The sequence below is a fragment of the Vitis riparia genome, chromosome 4 (genome assembly GCF_004353265.1).
Source record: "Vitis riparia cultivar Riparia Gloire de Montpellier isolate 1030 chromosome 4, EGFV_Vit.rip_1.0, whole genome shotgun sequence".
NCBI lineage: Eukaryota > Viridiplantae > Streptophyta > Magnoliopsida > Vitales > Vitaceae > Vitis > Vitis riparia.
The window spans coordinates 15,173,181-15,191,228 of record NC_048434.1 but is presented as its reverse complement, the minus strand read 5'-3'; positions in this window follow the sequence as shown (position 1 = coordinate 15,191,228).

The following is an 18,048-nucleotide window of genomic DNA, read 5'->3' as shown; positions in this document are numbered from 1 at the left end:
AGGTAGTACCTATATCACTAAAATGTGGTACTTGAATAATCAAAATATTACCTTTGACTAAAAATGACATGAAATACTAATTTTTTTTTAAATATCTACTTGAAATTTGCATTTTATAAACTTAAGTTCATATTTTATGGTTTTTTTTTTTTCATATTAGTGTATGGGAACACACTTTTCCCATTTGTCATTGTTACACTCGTATCTATATAGATTAATCCATTAATTTTGTTAGAGAATGTGACAAATCATAATAGTTTAAACTTTTAACAAAATTAATAACTCTACATAGTTGACTACTTGGGTTCAAGACATCCACCCATTATTTATTTGGCTTGATTTGTTACTTTTGGTAACTCAAGTTCACCTCTATATATAGTTGGATCTAATATATATATATATATATATATATATATATATATATATAGAGAGAGAGAGAGAGAGAGAGAGAGAGAGAGAGAGAGAGTTTTAAAAGGATTTATTCATTTTTTATATAGGAATTTTAGAATATTTGTAAATAAAGTTCTAAGTATTAACTATATAAAACAAATAAGAATTAAGGGTGTGTTTGAGAATTTTGAAATCAATTCTTAAAAAATAGTTTTTGAGAATAGTATTTAAAATAATTTTCTTATATTTTCTAGAATAAAAGTTTGTTTGGGAATTTGAAATATTTTGAAACTATTTTCTATGTTTTCAAATACTTTTTAAAAGTATTTTTTATTTATTTATAATGCATTTTAATCATTCTTTATATTTGTATAGTTATTTTTTTTTAAACAACTCTTGGAAACAAGTGAAAATAACCAAAAATGATTAAAATAGGTTTAAGAAAATTCCCTATTTTCCAAAAAAAAAAAAAAAATCCAAATGTGTTTTCGAGTGTTGAAAACATTTTTTTTTTTTTTGTTTTTAAGAATAAAAAACTGTTTGTAAAAGCAGTTCCAAACAGACTCTAAGTTTGTGTTGAGTATTATGAGTATTTTTTGAAGTAATAGAAAAATATTTACTAGTACATTTTGAAGGCAAGGTGTTATGAGTTATGGATATTGTTTGGTTTGGAATTTGTTTTAGATACAACCTTAGAGGCTTGGGAAGAGTAGAATACAATAGAGGATTTCAAATTTCTTTTTCCTTCTCCATGTTTTTCCTTGAAGAGTAATTCATTTTGACATAAATGCCCTTGATTATTTCAAGTATTTACATGTGGGTTTTAAAAGAAAGGGTTATTTTTACCAAAAAAAGAATGAGGGCATTTTTATCAAAATGTGAAGGTTTAGATTTCCAAAATTGAGTTTTCAATGACCCTTCTAATCAAATAGCTCTTTTTTTTTTTTTTTTTTTTTTTTTCAAATTCCCAATGCCAAACACATCAATTTGGCATATAACACAAATTGATGCAAATACATGAATATTTGAAATAATAAATCACTGTTATATAAAACAATACATTTAGCCCTTTTCTTCAAATTCCCAACACCAAACACCACTTCTCCACACCACTTTCTCCATGCCACTCATCCACACCATGAGAGAGGATACCTAGTTTGCAGAGGCAAAAGCTCTCTTTAGCACATACCCAAACAACATTGCAAACACTACGGAGATCTAGTAAGGAGAGGCAACACTGACATTGGGAAGATTGTCGTGGATAGAAGAATATGATGTTTCTCATCGTTCAGTTACCACAATGATAGTACTGACACGAAGATGTTTCTTTCTTTCTTTCTTCTTCTTCTTGGTTGAGTCTATGTTGAAGATGGTATCGAGCATCGGACTTGGTATGGATAGGTCTGATATGGATTTGCCTCGACCAAGTTGTACTAGACTCGGCCAATACTTTGAAGCTTACCTACAAACCCCTCTTTCTCATTGAAGATGACCATTCTACTCTCGTCTCGAAGCCCTCAAATGGCAGACCATTTAATTGAAAAGATTCCTCACAATGTCTCCATAAATCAAGCTAAAGAACTTGGAAAGAATTAGCAATATCTTAAGAATCCAAATCTTCATAATTGTTCTTGAAATAGTCCTTTATTAGTGGGGAGCTCTCTTGTATATGAACTTTCTATTTCCTTTAAGAAAATATGATACACAACTCCATTATTTTCCTTTAAAAGTTTATCTTTTTTATATTGTTTGAAATGGTATCAGAGCAAAGTTCCTCAATCATTTTGGAAGAACCTAAACTTTCTATCCACTTATTCTACCAATGCTCTAGCTTGATCTCCATCAATCCTTCCATCTTAAATTTTCTCCTCTTGAAATCACTAATACTTCCATTGTTCATAGTTTTGGCTTAGAGCATCTAGCACCAAACTTAACAAATCAATAGATGAAATCATTGATTCTATTGGTAAGAAAAAAAAAAAAAAAAAAATCCAAATATGGATGCGTGAATTAGCAAAGAAGGTTTGCTCACTTCTTGGCCTTTTGCAAATATCAACGAAGATGTTCTTAGTATGATTTATGATAGGTATACAACATACTCAAGTTGGAGTTTTCTTTAAGAGTAGTTGTTACTTAACACCAAAGAAAATGAGGCATACAACTCAAAAATGGGTTGTATGGTCTATTAAAAGGAACACTTTCACTTGATGACTATATTTGAAAATTCAAGGAATCTACGACAAGCTCATTGAAATAGAAAAGCCATTGTTAGATGTTGGTAAAGTCTTTCAAGTCTTAGAAGGACTTGAAGACAATTACAAGGAATTTCGTATCACTCTTTTATCTAAATGACCATATCTATCTTTTCATAATTTATCATGTCCTTATAGAACTTTAAATATGTTTATCTCACTAAAGAGACACAACAACTCAACAACAATCAAGCCTTTAGCCAAAGAGGAATTAGAAGAAGCCATCATAGAAGAAGAGGTAATTTTAGAAGGTAAGGTGCAAATTCCTTCAATTAAAACTAGTCCTCCAACAACTAATCCTCTAACTTTCAAACTCAAACAAAGATTAACCACACTTGGAAGGAACAACCAAGCAAGCAAAATCAAAATAAGAAAGCTTGCCAAATTCTTGGTCAAAAGATCCTTACAACCATTCAATGCTATTATAGATATAACTATGCCACTAAAGAGCAAAATACAGAAGGAGCATTAGGAGACAAATCTTACCAGCAATGAAGGAGATCCACATTTTTATGTCGATTCAAGTGCACCAACTGGCATGACAAATAAAGAAGGTAATTTAAAAAGTTTGAAACCTTATTTTGGCATTGATGTAGTTTTTGTACTAAATGAGCAAAGTTTACCCATTACTCATATGGGTAAAACTTTGCTCAAAACCTCAGAAAGTAAACTTTGTTTAAATAATATATTGGTAGTTCCTAACCTTAAAATGAGTTTATTATCTTTGTATACCCTATAACTTTGTGCAATTTTGCCTAGGTTTGTCACCATTTTGCTCTAGAGTTCCGAGGATGTATGGGGCTTGCATTTTTAGACTTATATTTTAGCTTTTAACAACTCCCTAGAATGCAATTAATGTCCCAAGAGCAAAGTTCAAATTTATATTTTAGCTTATATGGCTCCTAGAATGCACTTAATGTCTTAACAATCAATGTGAAAGTCTAGTTATAGATGACTTTGTGTCTAACGACTAATTTGACTTCAAAAGCTATAAATACAACGCCATAGATACATTTAACATTGACCTAACACTTGCAAATCTTTACTACTTAATGAAGATCCATCTTTAGGATCTTGAAGATTGCTTTAAAGCTTTTATTTTTTAATCCTCATTTAAAGCATCCATACTTGAGCATTAAATTGCCTATTTACCCTTGTGAGAGTGCTCATTATATTTTTCTCAATTGTAACTTTGTGAGGTTGTGAGAAATATGTGTGTGTGTGTGTGTGTGTGTTTATTACCTTGAAGTTGTAATTAAAGGTCCATTTGAACCCAAGGGATCAAAGTGTAAAGAAGAACCTAAATAGTCTTGGTTGAGAAGACTCTTGGATTAGTGGAATACCACAAGGCTTTGAAGAAGCTAGAGGGTATGGATGTATATAGGTTGTCTAACCATAAAAAAATCACTTTGTTTGCAATTTCTTTTCCCTTACTCTCTTAATTTTTAGCACTTCTTGCTTAGCAAGACTTCTTATAAGGAAAAGATGGGAGGATACTTAGTGCAGTGGAAACATGCAATGTTTCAAAGTTTAGTTTGAGGGTAAGCTAGGCTTGGTCTTACAATTAGGCATAACCCAAAGTCTAAAGGAAAAGGGATATGGTTATAAGATTAAGGTAGGACTCAAGTCTTGTCCTCTAGGTAGGCCTAAGATTGGCTCAAAAGGTTTCCTTGAGCTTGGCCTAGAACATTACTTGAGTAAGCATACCCCTCTTCGGACTTGAACCTAGCCTTCTTGAGCTATGCTAAAACTTTAACTTCACCTTGTTTTCACTCCTAGCTTGAGTAATTGTTTCTATAATAGTAAGATATCACTCAAGAAACCCGATCAAATCCACACATGATTAGATATTATGGAGCAATAGATATCTTGCCATCATATATAGTTTCATTAATTCATATATGTATACACATACACACACACACATATATGTATATACACTCTAGGGTACAAACATTTTCATTAGAAACATTTGTGAAGGGGCCAATTCCTTAGCTCATTGTAAAATTTAGGAACATATTTGGTCTCCATTATGGAAGATAAGACCACTATAAGCATGCATCTACATGGAACAAGAGAACATCATTAATTTCTGTTTCTGTAATAAACAACCTTTTTATGAACCATGTTTTCAAGGATTTTTTTTAAAATTTTATTTATTTTTCTAATATGCTTAATCAAACAACTTCATAAGCTATTCTCCTAGAACACATGAGCAAACATTTTTTCTTTTAGAAAGTCCGTCCCAAATATGATTGAAACAAATAAGCTATCTAGTGGCTACAAAATATTACTATAAAAGAATTTGTAATTGGTGCAATTGTTCCTACAAAGAATAGCCCAATATTGGTTTCATATTCGTCTTTCAGATGGATTCAAAGATCAATATAAATTTGTACCTCAACATTTAATCTTGATGATAAAGGATCTATATGTCAATGTAGACTATCAAATAAAGAGCAAAGGAATTTCCATAAAGCTATATGTTTAAAAGGCAAATCCACTCTTTGCATTTTGAAGAGTGGAAGAGGACAATCAGTAACATTATTCCACTTCAAATTAGTATTTATTCTCGCTCGAATTATTACACTGAAAGGTAACAAAAGAGCTACAAGCTATGGGAGTCCAAAGAATGATTGTGGGAGTTACTTCGCATGATCTTGACTTAGGGAAGCAAGCATTCAAGTGTTAGCCTTAATGATTGTTATGTGAAGCCACTGACGGCAATTTATGTTACCTTTCATGTGAAATGCAAGTATATAAATTTACCTAAACTAGATGCAATCTTCTTGCACATGATTTACTCTAATTAGCACTTACACATCCTTAAAGTAGCACCTTGTGCTCCTTAGTGGACATTTCAACTCCTTGCTTTAAGGAGGCATCAATGCACCAACAACTTTCCATTGAAAGGAATTTCATGAAATTGGAAGGTTTTTGAAAGTTTAACAATAATGAGAGCAATGGAAAACTAATATTTCTCTTTTGGGGTTTATTCCTAGGATTATGAGAAATAATTTTCTTTTTGATAGGTATAATAATCCTAGGTAGAACAAAATAAGAAGTCTAATTAGTACAATTAGAAAGTGGGAGCTAACAAGCTAATGAGAAATTCAATTATTAACATTGCTATTACTTAACCAAATCTAAAATTACACACTTACTTATATTTGCTTTATTTTCTTGAGTTCATAATCATACTCTTGAAGTTAGTAAGTCATTTAGGAGTAGTGGCATTGGATCAAGTCCTTTATTTTATTTTAAATGTGAAAAATAATATTTTAATATTTTCTAATCATTTTAAACATCTCTTCACATTTTTATTTTCATTTAGTTTTTTAATCTTTATTATTATTATTATTATTTTACAAAATTTGACAATTGAAAATAATATCAATAATATTATTAAAAATATTGATTATAATTTCATTAATTTTCAATTGAAGATCTTTTTAGGTTGGTTATTAATCACATGTAGTTGGTGTTTGATAAAATTTAATACTTATTACTTAGTGATTTAAGTTAAGTTTAAGTTAAATTATTCTTAAGTTGTTAACTTAATTAAAATTTATTACTTAATTTTTACTTTTAATATTAAAAGTATTAAGATTATTTAATAAACTTAAAATTTATTATAAATCATTAAATTGACATATTTACTTTAGAATTTTAACTAATATTTATCTTTATTGATTTTAACTCATATTTATTTTCATTAATTTTAGGTAATAAATTCATTTATAAAATGTCCGTATCTAAACTATAGTAAATATATAAGATAATCATAAAATATTTATTATAAAAAATGAGTCATGGATGTAGAATCATAATTGTAAAATACACTCTCACTAGAATGGGCAAGCGAGACTAAAATAATTTGAGATTAAGAATAAGTTAAATATTTTGACTTAATGCTTAAAGTTATTTTTATCAAACATGTTTAATCTATTTAATGACTTAAAATAAGTTATTAAATCATTAAGTTGATTTACTAAACAATTATTATTTTACTATAAGTAATTATAAATCCAAATTCATGCCAAATGAAAACATTATCCCAAATATTATTTTGATTTGACCTTCCCTAATTTTATTTTTAGTTCTACTCTATCGAAAAATACTATCAATGTTATGTGAAAATTCACTAAAATTAAGTGAAATAAGTAGAATGTTTATTTAGATGAGAAAGGCTGATATTGCATGATGGTATAAAACCGTCATTCTCTCATGAATTACGAACATAAATATCTTTATCTGATACCTTTTTTTATCACTTCAATTTTCCAAATTTTTTATTTGTAGGTTTTATGTAACAATGATATGTTCTTTTAACTTTAAGATATTGGAGAAAACTAATGAATAACCCGTTTGGCAGTGATTCTAATGGAAGTGTTTTTATTAGAAGTGTTTCTTTTTGCAGTGTTTCTATGAAAGACACTTTTATGAGAATTAGAAAAAATGATTCTAATAGTGTTTTTGATAATATGTTGTATAAGTATGAAAACACTTTTAATAGTAAGAAATTACCAAAAAGGACATACAATTTTAATTACAAAAAGAAAATAGTATGATAAACAAAAAACTTTTCATTACAACAAAATATATAAACATCTATCTTAAAAGAATATATATACATTTACATTGTTAAAAAAAAACTAAAAATAGTCTTTTTTATGATTTAAATAAAATTTTGAAAAATGTTTACAAAAAGAATTGGATTAATGAATAAATATCAATCATGATATAAAAAATAATTTGATAAAATCTATTAATTTAAAATTAATAATTTTTTTTATCACTATAATAAAATTTTAAAAAATATTCACAAAAACATCTAAATCGATAAAAAAGAACATTGAATAAAAGATATTTTTCAAAGTAAAACAATATATGATTACCTATTAATTTCTCAAAAAAAAAAAAAAAATTTCTAATTAAAAGTAAATAAGAAGACAAATGTTTTCATAGCAAAAAAGGAGGGAAAATTATATTCTTACATATTAAAGTCATAATCAAACATCAATGAAATATAAGAAGATTTGCAATTCGATCAGGTTCTTCTTCCAATCCCTCTTGCATGATGTGTACCATTTTCCTCAATAAGTGAATCCACTCTACTCTCTTCTTCATTAAGTGGAATCAACCCTTAATCATCATCATAAGGTTTTAATTCTATATCCATTCTAGCATTAATCCTTATGAAGTTGTGGAGAGTCATTGAAGCAATAACAATCTTTACTTGTTTTTCAAGAGGAAAACTATGCATTTCTCTTAGCATTCTCCATCTATTCTTCAAAACGGCAAACGTTCTCTCAATTGTGCACCTCAAGGATGAATGTCTATGATTAAATATTTCCTTTTTACCTTTAGGTGAACTACCTCATCGAAAATTTGGAAGATAGTAACACAATTAAAATAAAGAATAAAGAAAGAATTAAGGAACAAAACATCAAGAATATATGGTTATCTAGTGCAAACAATGCCCGGTATGATTAAATTTTTTAAAAGTAAACTTGGTATTGAGTGTCATATAGGCAGATTCTGTAAAGCATAATAAACAAATAAGAAAAAGAAATCCTCAAGTGCAATATCCTTGGTTGAAAAGAATGATCATATTTCTACGAAAATAGGTCATTGATTCTTAAATATCCAAATCAATGTTTTCCCAAGCAATCAAATGTAAGTAATGTTCTAGATATGTACAATTTTATCTATTTTTCTGTCTTATTTATACTTCAAGGGCCAAGGGCCAAATAACATTGGCAAATGTGGTCAGAATTACCTGCAAAGGGTACTCTAGTTATGAGGAAGTAGCGATGGAAGTTGAGTCACCTAAGGATAAGAAAACAAAGTCTAAGAATTTCCTCCCCCAACATAACTCAACTTCAAGGCCTGAGGATCTTTGCTTTCAGAACCTTGAGATAGGCTCTAGATTGCATTTCTTAGACCAACAGACCCATAAAGAAGAAACCATATTTCCATCAGATGGCAGAATAAAACCTTCTGGGAATCTAAGCCAAATAGCTTTCTATGCAGGTACTCAATCAAAGGCATGTAGATACATGGTTGAAATTTTTATTCCAGTAACTAATTGAACACAGTTGGAGAAAGATTAGAGAAAATATAATAGATAACTTTTTAGGAAATTAATTTAAAGAGGGTATTTTTCCTTAATGGGGATGATCTTAGTGTTATTTGATATACAACAAAAGAATGTTACTTGTTACCACTTAGCATTTTTGGCATGTCTATCTAATATTATTCGATAATAATTAATGATATGTAGTTAGTGTCACAGTTTACCCCCAATTTTGCACAAAAATGAAAAAATGCCCCTTGTTCCCATCCATGGCTTTAGTATTATTTTTTCAATAACTCAGTCCTAGAATGCCTTATCCATTTATTAGGGTTTGGCTACATGAATTTTTTTGCCCATCTTACTCTATGTTTTATCATTTTTTGCATGAGTCATGGTTATGTGTCTTTTCCCATAGCTTCAACCCCATTTTTTTTTTCTGACCTTCCCCTTGTTCTTGTACCAAAAATCATCATTTACAAATGTAGTCTTTAGGTTTTGACAAGCCTAATTTCACGAATTGATTAACAAATTTCTCTAGATTGAAGAAAACGTTGCTCCAATGGCTCTAGGACTAGCAACTTTTGTACTTGTTAAAATCCCTTTCTCATGACAAAAAAATCTACTCAACTTTATCTTGTTTATACCGTAGGTACCACCATGTTTACCTTAAATTTGTCTTCAAAGAGAGGTTTCCACAACAGCAACCCCTAAATATCATACAAACTTCAAATCTGAATCCATTTCTATAAGACTAGTTACCATTAAAAAAAAACAAGAAAACGAGAAACAAACAAACATGTTAATGTTTAGAAAGGTTTGAAGCATCATGCAAACACAATCACATCAGCAAGCATATAAGTATAACTACATTGCAGTCAAAAGCAAATCAATCATATGGTTTTACTAATTGAAAGTAGGCTTCCCACCAGAAACAAAACATTAAGTAAATGATTATTTGAACACATGCAATCATTCACGTTTATTGCAAGCATGTAAAGGAGTTTCCTGTGCGATGATCAATAACAACATATAATGGCAAGATAAAATGTCTATACTCAATCTTTTGCACTCAATCTCAAATACCTAAATAGTAGTTACACAATCATTTTCATGCAAAAATACAAAGTAGGGCCTCTGTTTCTTGCCAAATTTATGATTCATCTAAAAAAATCTCCAAGTGAGTAAGCCTTCTTTCTTCCACGTGCAAATATCAACAGGGCATTGAAAATCGAACATTAATATTCCAAAAAATGTCACCATTCCAACAAAGAGCAACACAATGTACCCACTTTCAGCTGATAGCTACATTGCTTGCTTTAAAATCGCTAATAACCAAACCCAAAAAGACTAAATTGAAAGAACTTTAAGCTTTTGACCTCTTGAACTCCTCATAATGATTGAAGAGTAAACTATCATGTGTATGCTTGGCAATGTACTCAAGTCCTAAACTTGTAAGCCTCTTTGTGCACTCCTCTCTTCCCAAATGCGATTAGAACTTTATATTATTTTTGAGAATAGAATTGAGATCTTGTTTCTCTTGGAAGTGAGTCTTTATATTATCAAATAGCTTAAATTAGATTTGGCTCTCTAATTTGCACAATCCTTGATAAAGTGAAATTATTAAAGCCCTCTTAGGTAAGTTAGGCAAAGTGTACAGGAGAGGGTTCCCCATTTTTTACCATCATCAGGCATGATCAACCCACATGGTTTAGAGCTTGAATTCTCTAGTTCTAGGCTAATAAATTTTCTCAGGATCACATATGCACTATGTTCACTTGGGAACAAGATTGACTTGGCTAATTTCAGGATTGTTATCTTTGAATTGAAAATTGACCAAGAAATTATTTCAAACCTTATTTTAGCCTAGTGAACTAGTGGCTAGTTTAAGCAAGGTGATGGCAGCAAAGACCTGTGATTGGAATCAATACAAATAAAACAAGATGAGTTGCAGCCAGAGTTCGCCCATTGTGAAAGAATTAAATTTTCAAAGGAATATATATATATATATATATATATATATATATATATATATATATATATATATATATATATATATATTTCCTTTTCATTTACATGTCTTCCCTCTCTTTTGTACTCCTTTGGTAGATATGATTCAAGTTAAATGAAGGTACAGAGACATGGAGAAGGCCACTAAGGTCACCAAGTAAAAACATAAATAGAAATGAGCAATAGGATTCATGAGCAGGACTGCCATCCCAAGATGAAAGGACAAGCTTGAATTATGGTGGGACCTATTCCTACATTTTCATTTCTAAAATGATAAATGCAAATAAATAAATAAATAAAAATGGTAGTAGTGGATCTTTATCTTGGAGATGATTCTCCAGTACCCATATGGAAAAAAAAAAAAAGTAATAATAATAATGATAATAATAAGAATAAGAATAAAAATCACAAAATTAAAGACAAATAAACAACATTGAGACAACAACCATATCAAACGGGCTCTAAATAACAAGATATCACCGAACAAAGTTTTTATTCCTTAAAAAAGAAATGGACCTGCAACACTCGAAGTCAAAAACCCTAAATAGAGCAATTGGATATGTGAACCAGAATAGATAATGAGAGTTTTAGAGAGAGAAGTAGTGGGAAATGAGACTCGATTGCTCTATTGAAAAATATATCTAAAACTGTTAAGGCTTGGAAGTAATTCCTATAAAAACATTTGAGGATTTATAGATTTTATTGATACTTAATAGCACTTGTTAATATCACTCAATGAAACCATTTCATTCTCATACATTCCTCCTAACCAAACAATCCTAAAACCCAAAACCCTAACTAACATTTCAAGACAATCAGACATTACAAAAAGGAAAAGAAAAACAAGAAAAGAAGAGAGGGTTACCTTCGATCAGATCAACGATGTCGAATGAAAGTGGAACATCTTTCCTACTATGCAGTATTGGATGGAGAGCGATGGAGGAAGAGACTGAAGGAGAGAGGTATAAGTGAAAGGGACAGGGGGTATCGAGAATCAATTGGGGGCATTTTTAGAATATTCCAAAATTTTTGAAGTGTTTTTTTTTTTTTTGAAAAAACACTTGTCAAGTGATTCTCTAAAAATCACCTTTAAGTGTTTTCCCAAATTTTCGAAAGTATTTTTAAAAATTTTCCGAACACCTTATTTTCATCCCAAAAACACTTTTAAGTGTTTTTAAGGGTAGAAATACTTTTGAAAATCACTGCCAAACGAGCTCAAAGAGTTGTGGATCAAAATGGTCAACACTTGGCACTTAAGTTGTAAGACTCAACACTTAAGTTGAAATTTAAACTATCACGTATAGAAAGTGTTAGAAGTTGATAAAGGATCCAATTATTTTGATCAACACTTGTCACTTAAGTTAGAAGGCTCAACACTTAAGTTGAAATTTAAACTCACATCTAGAAAGTGTTAGAAGTTGATAAAAGGATCCAGTTCTCATTCAAGAGTTTATTTTGGTGGGGTATATATAGACGTCATTGATAAAATTCTGGCATGACTTGCTATCATTGATATTTTCATTAATCAGAGTATAAAAGCTTTTGTTTTCCTTTTTCTTTTTCTTTTTTGCTTTATTCTCTTCAACTGCAAAAGTATTGGTTAGAGTTTATTCAAATTTAATTGAAGATCCATTAAAAAGGCTGATGAAGGACATTGTACTCATTCAGGATTTTATTTTGATGTGGTCACTTAGAACTCATAATAAGCAAATTAGTTGAAACTATGGAGAAACAACATGCATTTCACCTTCATAACAGTTTTTCTTTGAAGAGAAAAAAAAACCTACAGTAAAAAAATTCATAAAATTTGAACGGTTACTATATTTGCATGGCTAGCTTTTCTCTTATAAAAAAAGTGGCCGCAGTAGACAACCCAAACAATTATACTGGAATGAAAATTTAGGATAGTGAATATTAAGAATCTTGATTAGAATTAATTCTCATCATCTTTGATTAATACAAAGTAAGTTTATGTCAGTCTCTCACATGAAAACTCAAAAATGGCAAACAAATGTATCTTTTCAAAACTATCAAACAAAAATTTTTGTGTCTTCCTACTCTCTCCCATCATGTTATAAAATTGAGAAAGACTGAATTAGATAATTATATAGTCTTCCTCTTATTAGTCTAAAGAATGTAAGTAACAACTGCCAGTATTTGGAATGGAAGAGAATCAGAAAAATTTACTTCGCAAAACTGGAACGTTACTACTCCATAAGAGGAACATTAAAGAGTGATCTAGAAACTAGATTTGGATTTGAAGAATCAAAGATAGTTTCTGTATGACAATATTACGATTTTTTTAAGTGTATTGTGACTGTCTTACTTTAATATCTTATATATCGTTTGAATTGAACTATCATCATTTTGAAAATGCTCTGGATTCTTATTTCCAGAGGCCAGCCTGCATTATCCAAGTGAAGTTGAAGTTGAAGTTGCAGTATAACTCAAAAATGAAGCTGGTCAATGCCAATCTTGAAGGAATTTAGGGTCACACACAGGCTGTATTGCTGCAAGTGTTGGAATAGTGGCTAAAAGACCTATTTTAATGTTATGATAAATACTCTATTATTATGGAAATCTCAGATTGATAGCCAATAGATGATTTCATATTACATGTAATTTAGAAATTTAATTGTTACATATAATTTCTTTCCTCAAATCATATGTTACTACATTGTACTATTGCATCTTACTAAGAGCTCGTTTGATAGTGTTTTTAGGAAACATTTCTACTATTTTTTCTAGAGTGATAGAAATGATATAAACACTTCCTAAAAACACTGTTAAACAGACTCTAAGTGGGCATTTAATAAAACTTAATATTTATTACTTAATGAATTAATTTAATTTTAAGTCAGTTAATTGTTCTTAAGCTGTTAACTTAAAACTTATTATTTATTTTTTACTTTAAGTATTAAAGCTACTAATTAGAAAATAAACTTTTATTAGCACATACATGAATATTAGTACTATAGAGTTAATCTACCAATTATTTGAATAACAAATGATATTTAACATAGGGCTATTCATATGATACCTTTTAGTAGGGATATAATAGTTGGCTCCCATAGTTACCACATTAGCTCGAGGCATAGGAGTTGTTGGAGAGTAAAAAAATTTAGGAGTTTGACATTTTCTATGAAAACAGTCTTTTGCCTTGTGATTTGCCTTTCCACAAACCCAACATGGAACTAATCTAGAGTTTCTTTTTTTTTTTTTTTTTTATATTGTTATTTTTGCCTTTTGATTTATTATTATTTGGTTTATTAAATTTTTTTTTTCTTAAAATTTTTTGTCTTTGGTTATTCACAATTTTCAATAATGTGAGTTTTAGCTTGATATTCAGAATTCACGTTTTCGCGATGTTTTTCCTCAATCCTAAGTGAAATAAGTAATTCATCTAAGGAAAAACCTTATGGTTTTTGTTTTAGCATTCTTCCAAAATTAGACCAAGGGGGAAGTAGATTTTTAATCAAGAAGGAACTACAAGAATATCATCTAACACCTCAGCTTGTAAGATCATAAATAAGATTTTGAAACATATCAGTTTGTTCTATTGCTGACATTCCATCTATAATTTTAAAATCTTAAAATTTTTTAACATGATATCTTTTGTTAGTTTTGAATCCTCATATCTATATTTAAGCTCTAAGACTTTCCACAATTCTATAGACCTTCTTGTACTATAAAAATATTGTAACCATTGTCGGATAAGACACTTAAAATTTTACCATGACAAAAAAACTTTTTAATCAAAATCAAGGGTGATCGACTCTCATAAGGTTTCTAATGCTTGAGTATAGAGGCTCCTAATTTTTATGATATTTTTTCTTTTTTCTTTGCACATGGAGAATTATGAATATTGAATAGAGACCTAAAGTTGTTAGCCAAAATCTAATTTGTAGTTACCAATGCCTGGAATTTTGACCAGAGAATTTCTCTAGTTTGTGAGATCTATTTGAGATTGGGCTACATAAATAAAAATAAGTTCAAAAGATTAACATAGGTTTGATTCCAAAATTGAATGTTAAGTGATTGAACATTAATTAATTGATAAATTAAGAACTTATCAAAGTATTTCTTATTTTTCCAAAATATTGTCTCTAATATCGTTTTATTGTAATTAAGCCAACAAATTTAAATATTTTGTTACAAACTAACCATTTTTCATGTATTTTGTTTAAATAAGTAAAATTCATGAATGAATTTACTTATTTTTCTAAAGTGTTTATTTTTCTAAAAATATAGCATTACAATATTGTTCAATATACCACATTATTATATTTAATGAATATTTAGGCTATGTTTGATTCCTAGAAAATTTGAGGAAAAATGCAAGGTGAAGAAAATACAAAGGAAAAATAGAAAGAAAGAAAAAGTAAAGGAAAATAAAAAACAGATTAAAAGTCGATAAATTATTTTTATTTGCTATTTCAAACCCATTTTACTTATTTTAACTCATTGATATAAAAATTAAATAATTTTAAAAAACATAAGTTTTTAACTAGTTTTAATTATATTTGATTTTCTTTTATATTTTTCATAAGATAACCAAACATGAAAAAATAATTTTGTTTTATATTTTTTTCTTTCCTTAATATTTTCTGAGAACCAAACATAACCTTAATGAAACAAAAATTTGTTTAAATAAACAAAAAAAATTATAGCATAACACATCATACAAAGGTGACTTCTAATCTCAAAAGTGTAAAGAAAGCAACGATGATTGATGAAATGCGTGTAAAGTATTACATGAGTGGATTGTTCTATTCCAAGAACGTGTGAATATGATTAGAAAACCATTCATGAAGAAGGCAAAAGATTTTTGTAAGAAAAATATACCCTGTAGATGTGCCACAATTCAATTTTTTCAAGCTTGGCTTAGTGTTTTAAATCAAGATATGTGATCAAAACATATCGTTGTTTCAGATAATGCAAATCAACTTACATGAAGGGCATGGAGAACAAGTTGCAATCTCTCTATATATGTCTTAAAGTATCTCTTTTGTAAAATCTCGGAAAAAATTCCAAAGAACACTTGTAAATTCTTTTAGTAAGAAATACATAGAGCTTTTGCTCTGCCTTACCTATTCATTTTGTTTTTATTTTCTTTCTAGCCAAACAACCTCTGAGGATGTTTTCTTAGAGGATGAGTGGCTAGGTTTTTCGTTTCTTGGATTGAAGGAAGCTAGGTAAGGGATCCAGATACAAAGATGGGAGTTTTCCTTGCTTTAAATGAAGAGAGTTGTTACCCGTTAATAATTTTTATTTTAAGGTTTAACTTAAAATCCCTTAAAATCACCTGAGCCAATACTTGGTAAGCTTTTCGGACTCCCTGGAGATCCATTAGTTATCTCTTACAAGCCTCTGGGAGGTGGTTTAAAGGTAGGATTACCTAGAATGGCCAATACTTCGTAAGCTTTTCAGACTCCCTAAAGATCCATTAGTTATCTCTTACGAGCCTTTGAAGGGTAATCCAAGGTTAGGATCACCTTGAATGGCCAATACTTGGTAAGATTTTCGGGCTCCATGGAATCCATGGATGTCTATTAGTTATCATGTACGAGCCATTGAAAGATGATTCACAGTGAGAGGTCTTTAGTGTTTGAAAATCATTAATGGGAAGCAACTGCAGTTTTTCATGGACCAGTAGGATCAAATCTTGGTTGCTAATTACACACCGGTTCAGGAGATAACCATTCTTTATGTTATTATCCCCAACACAAGGAAAAGATCCGAAATCTCCCCCTTTTGTCTAAGGAACCTGAACCTAGTGACCTAAAACTCCAAGAAACCTTTTCTTTGTAATTAATCTCAGTTACTATTTTTGGCTAACTTAAAACCAACCCTTTTCAACCAAAATTATGTTTTCTTTTAAAGCTAACTCATAAAAGAAAAAACACCATTTCAGTACTTTAACTAATATCACTTGTAATATGAAAACCCATCCCTGTGGACGATCCTAGAACCGCTATACTATGCTAACTCTACTACCCTAGTATATGGTGAATTAGGTTTATAAATTTTGTTGATAACTCCCGTATGAGGACTGAATCAAATAGTACACCAATTGGGGACGAATCATTTAGGATTTATAGAAGTAGCCTAGTTTTAAACTTAATGATATGGCCTACACCACTTTTGCCTCAAGAAGCCTTCCCATTAAGAACCATTTCATTTAATTTTTATTTTTTTTAACAAGGGTGAAAATTTTCCTTTTGATGCCTTAAGCTCTTTTTACATTGTTCGAGCATTGATGAAAGGGATTTATCTATGATCATTATAGTGTAGTGTTTAGAAGATTCAAGAAATTTATTTATTTTTAATCATGTTTTCATTTTCACTCATTAGTTCCTTGATCATACTAGCAAATTCATTTCGTTGAGATTCATAAGTGTATATTTTATTATTCAATTTAAAATTTGATTTCAGTTTCTAAACACTCAATGTGAAAATAATTTAAATCAAAATCTTTCTTATATTTTACATTCTCATACTTAATCTTATAACTTCCATGAGTTACTACTAAAATTTCTCATGCCTCTAGTATATTTACATGTTACAATTTTGTGAAACTTGTTAGGACTTGCACCATTCAAAATATAGCATACGGCTTTAAAATTTGTTTCACTTCCATTATTATCTGATTTGTCCTGCACTTGCTTAGGCTTCCTTTTACCGGTTAGTATACCATTTTTCTCCACAAACATAGGGGTAACCATTTGTAATATTCCATTATATTCTAGACTTCTCACCTTGATATTTTAGGAAATATTCCATTTGAATTTCTAGTAGAGGTAGTTATTCTCATCAAATAATATAGGATGATTAGTTATGGTTTCATTGAGTAAGAATTAATTTTAAAAATTTTAATCTACTCTCAAACCACTTGTTAGTCCAAGTCATAACTAAGGGAACTACCTAGAAGAGAGGTGGGGAGCTAGGGGTTGAGTAGGTAGCCTAAGCAAGTTATCCTTAAATTTCAAATTTTATACGGATTTTAATGATATCAATTAATATAAAAGAAATCAACAATACAAGTAAGATAAATGATCTCAAACAAGAACACAAAAAATAACATGGAAAAACTACATATAAAGATTCCTAGAAACTTTCCACGAGTTCAATGATAAAAAATAGATCCCCTAAATTTGAAGAGAATTGTGTATAGAATTATAGAATCCGAATGCTCCTACTCCCTAGAATCTTAGACCCATCAGGACCTATGACATAATCCTTTATGTCCTTGACATAGTACCTAGTGCTCCTAAGTAGAGATACCCATAGTTGTGAAAGACACCCCTTCACAAAGGCGCC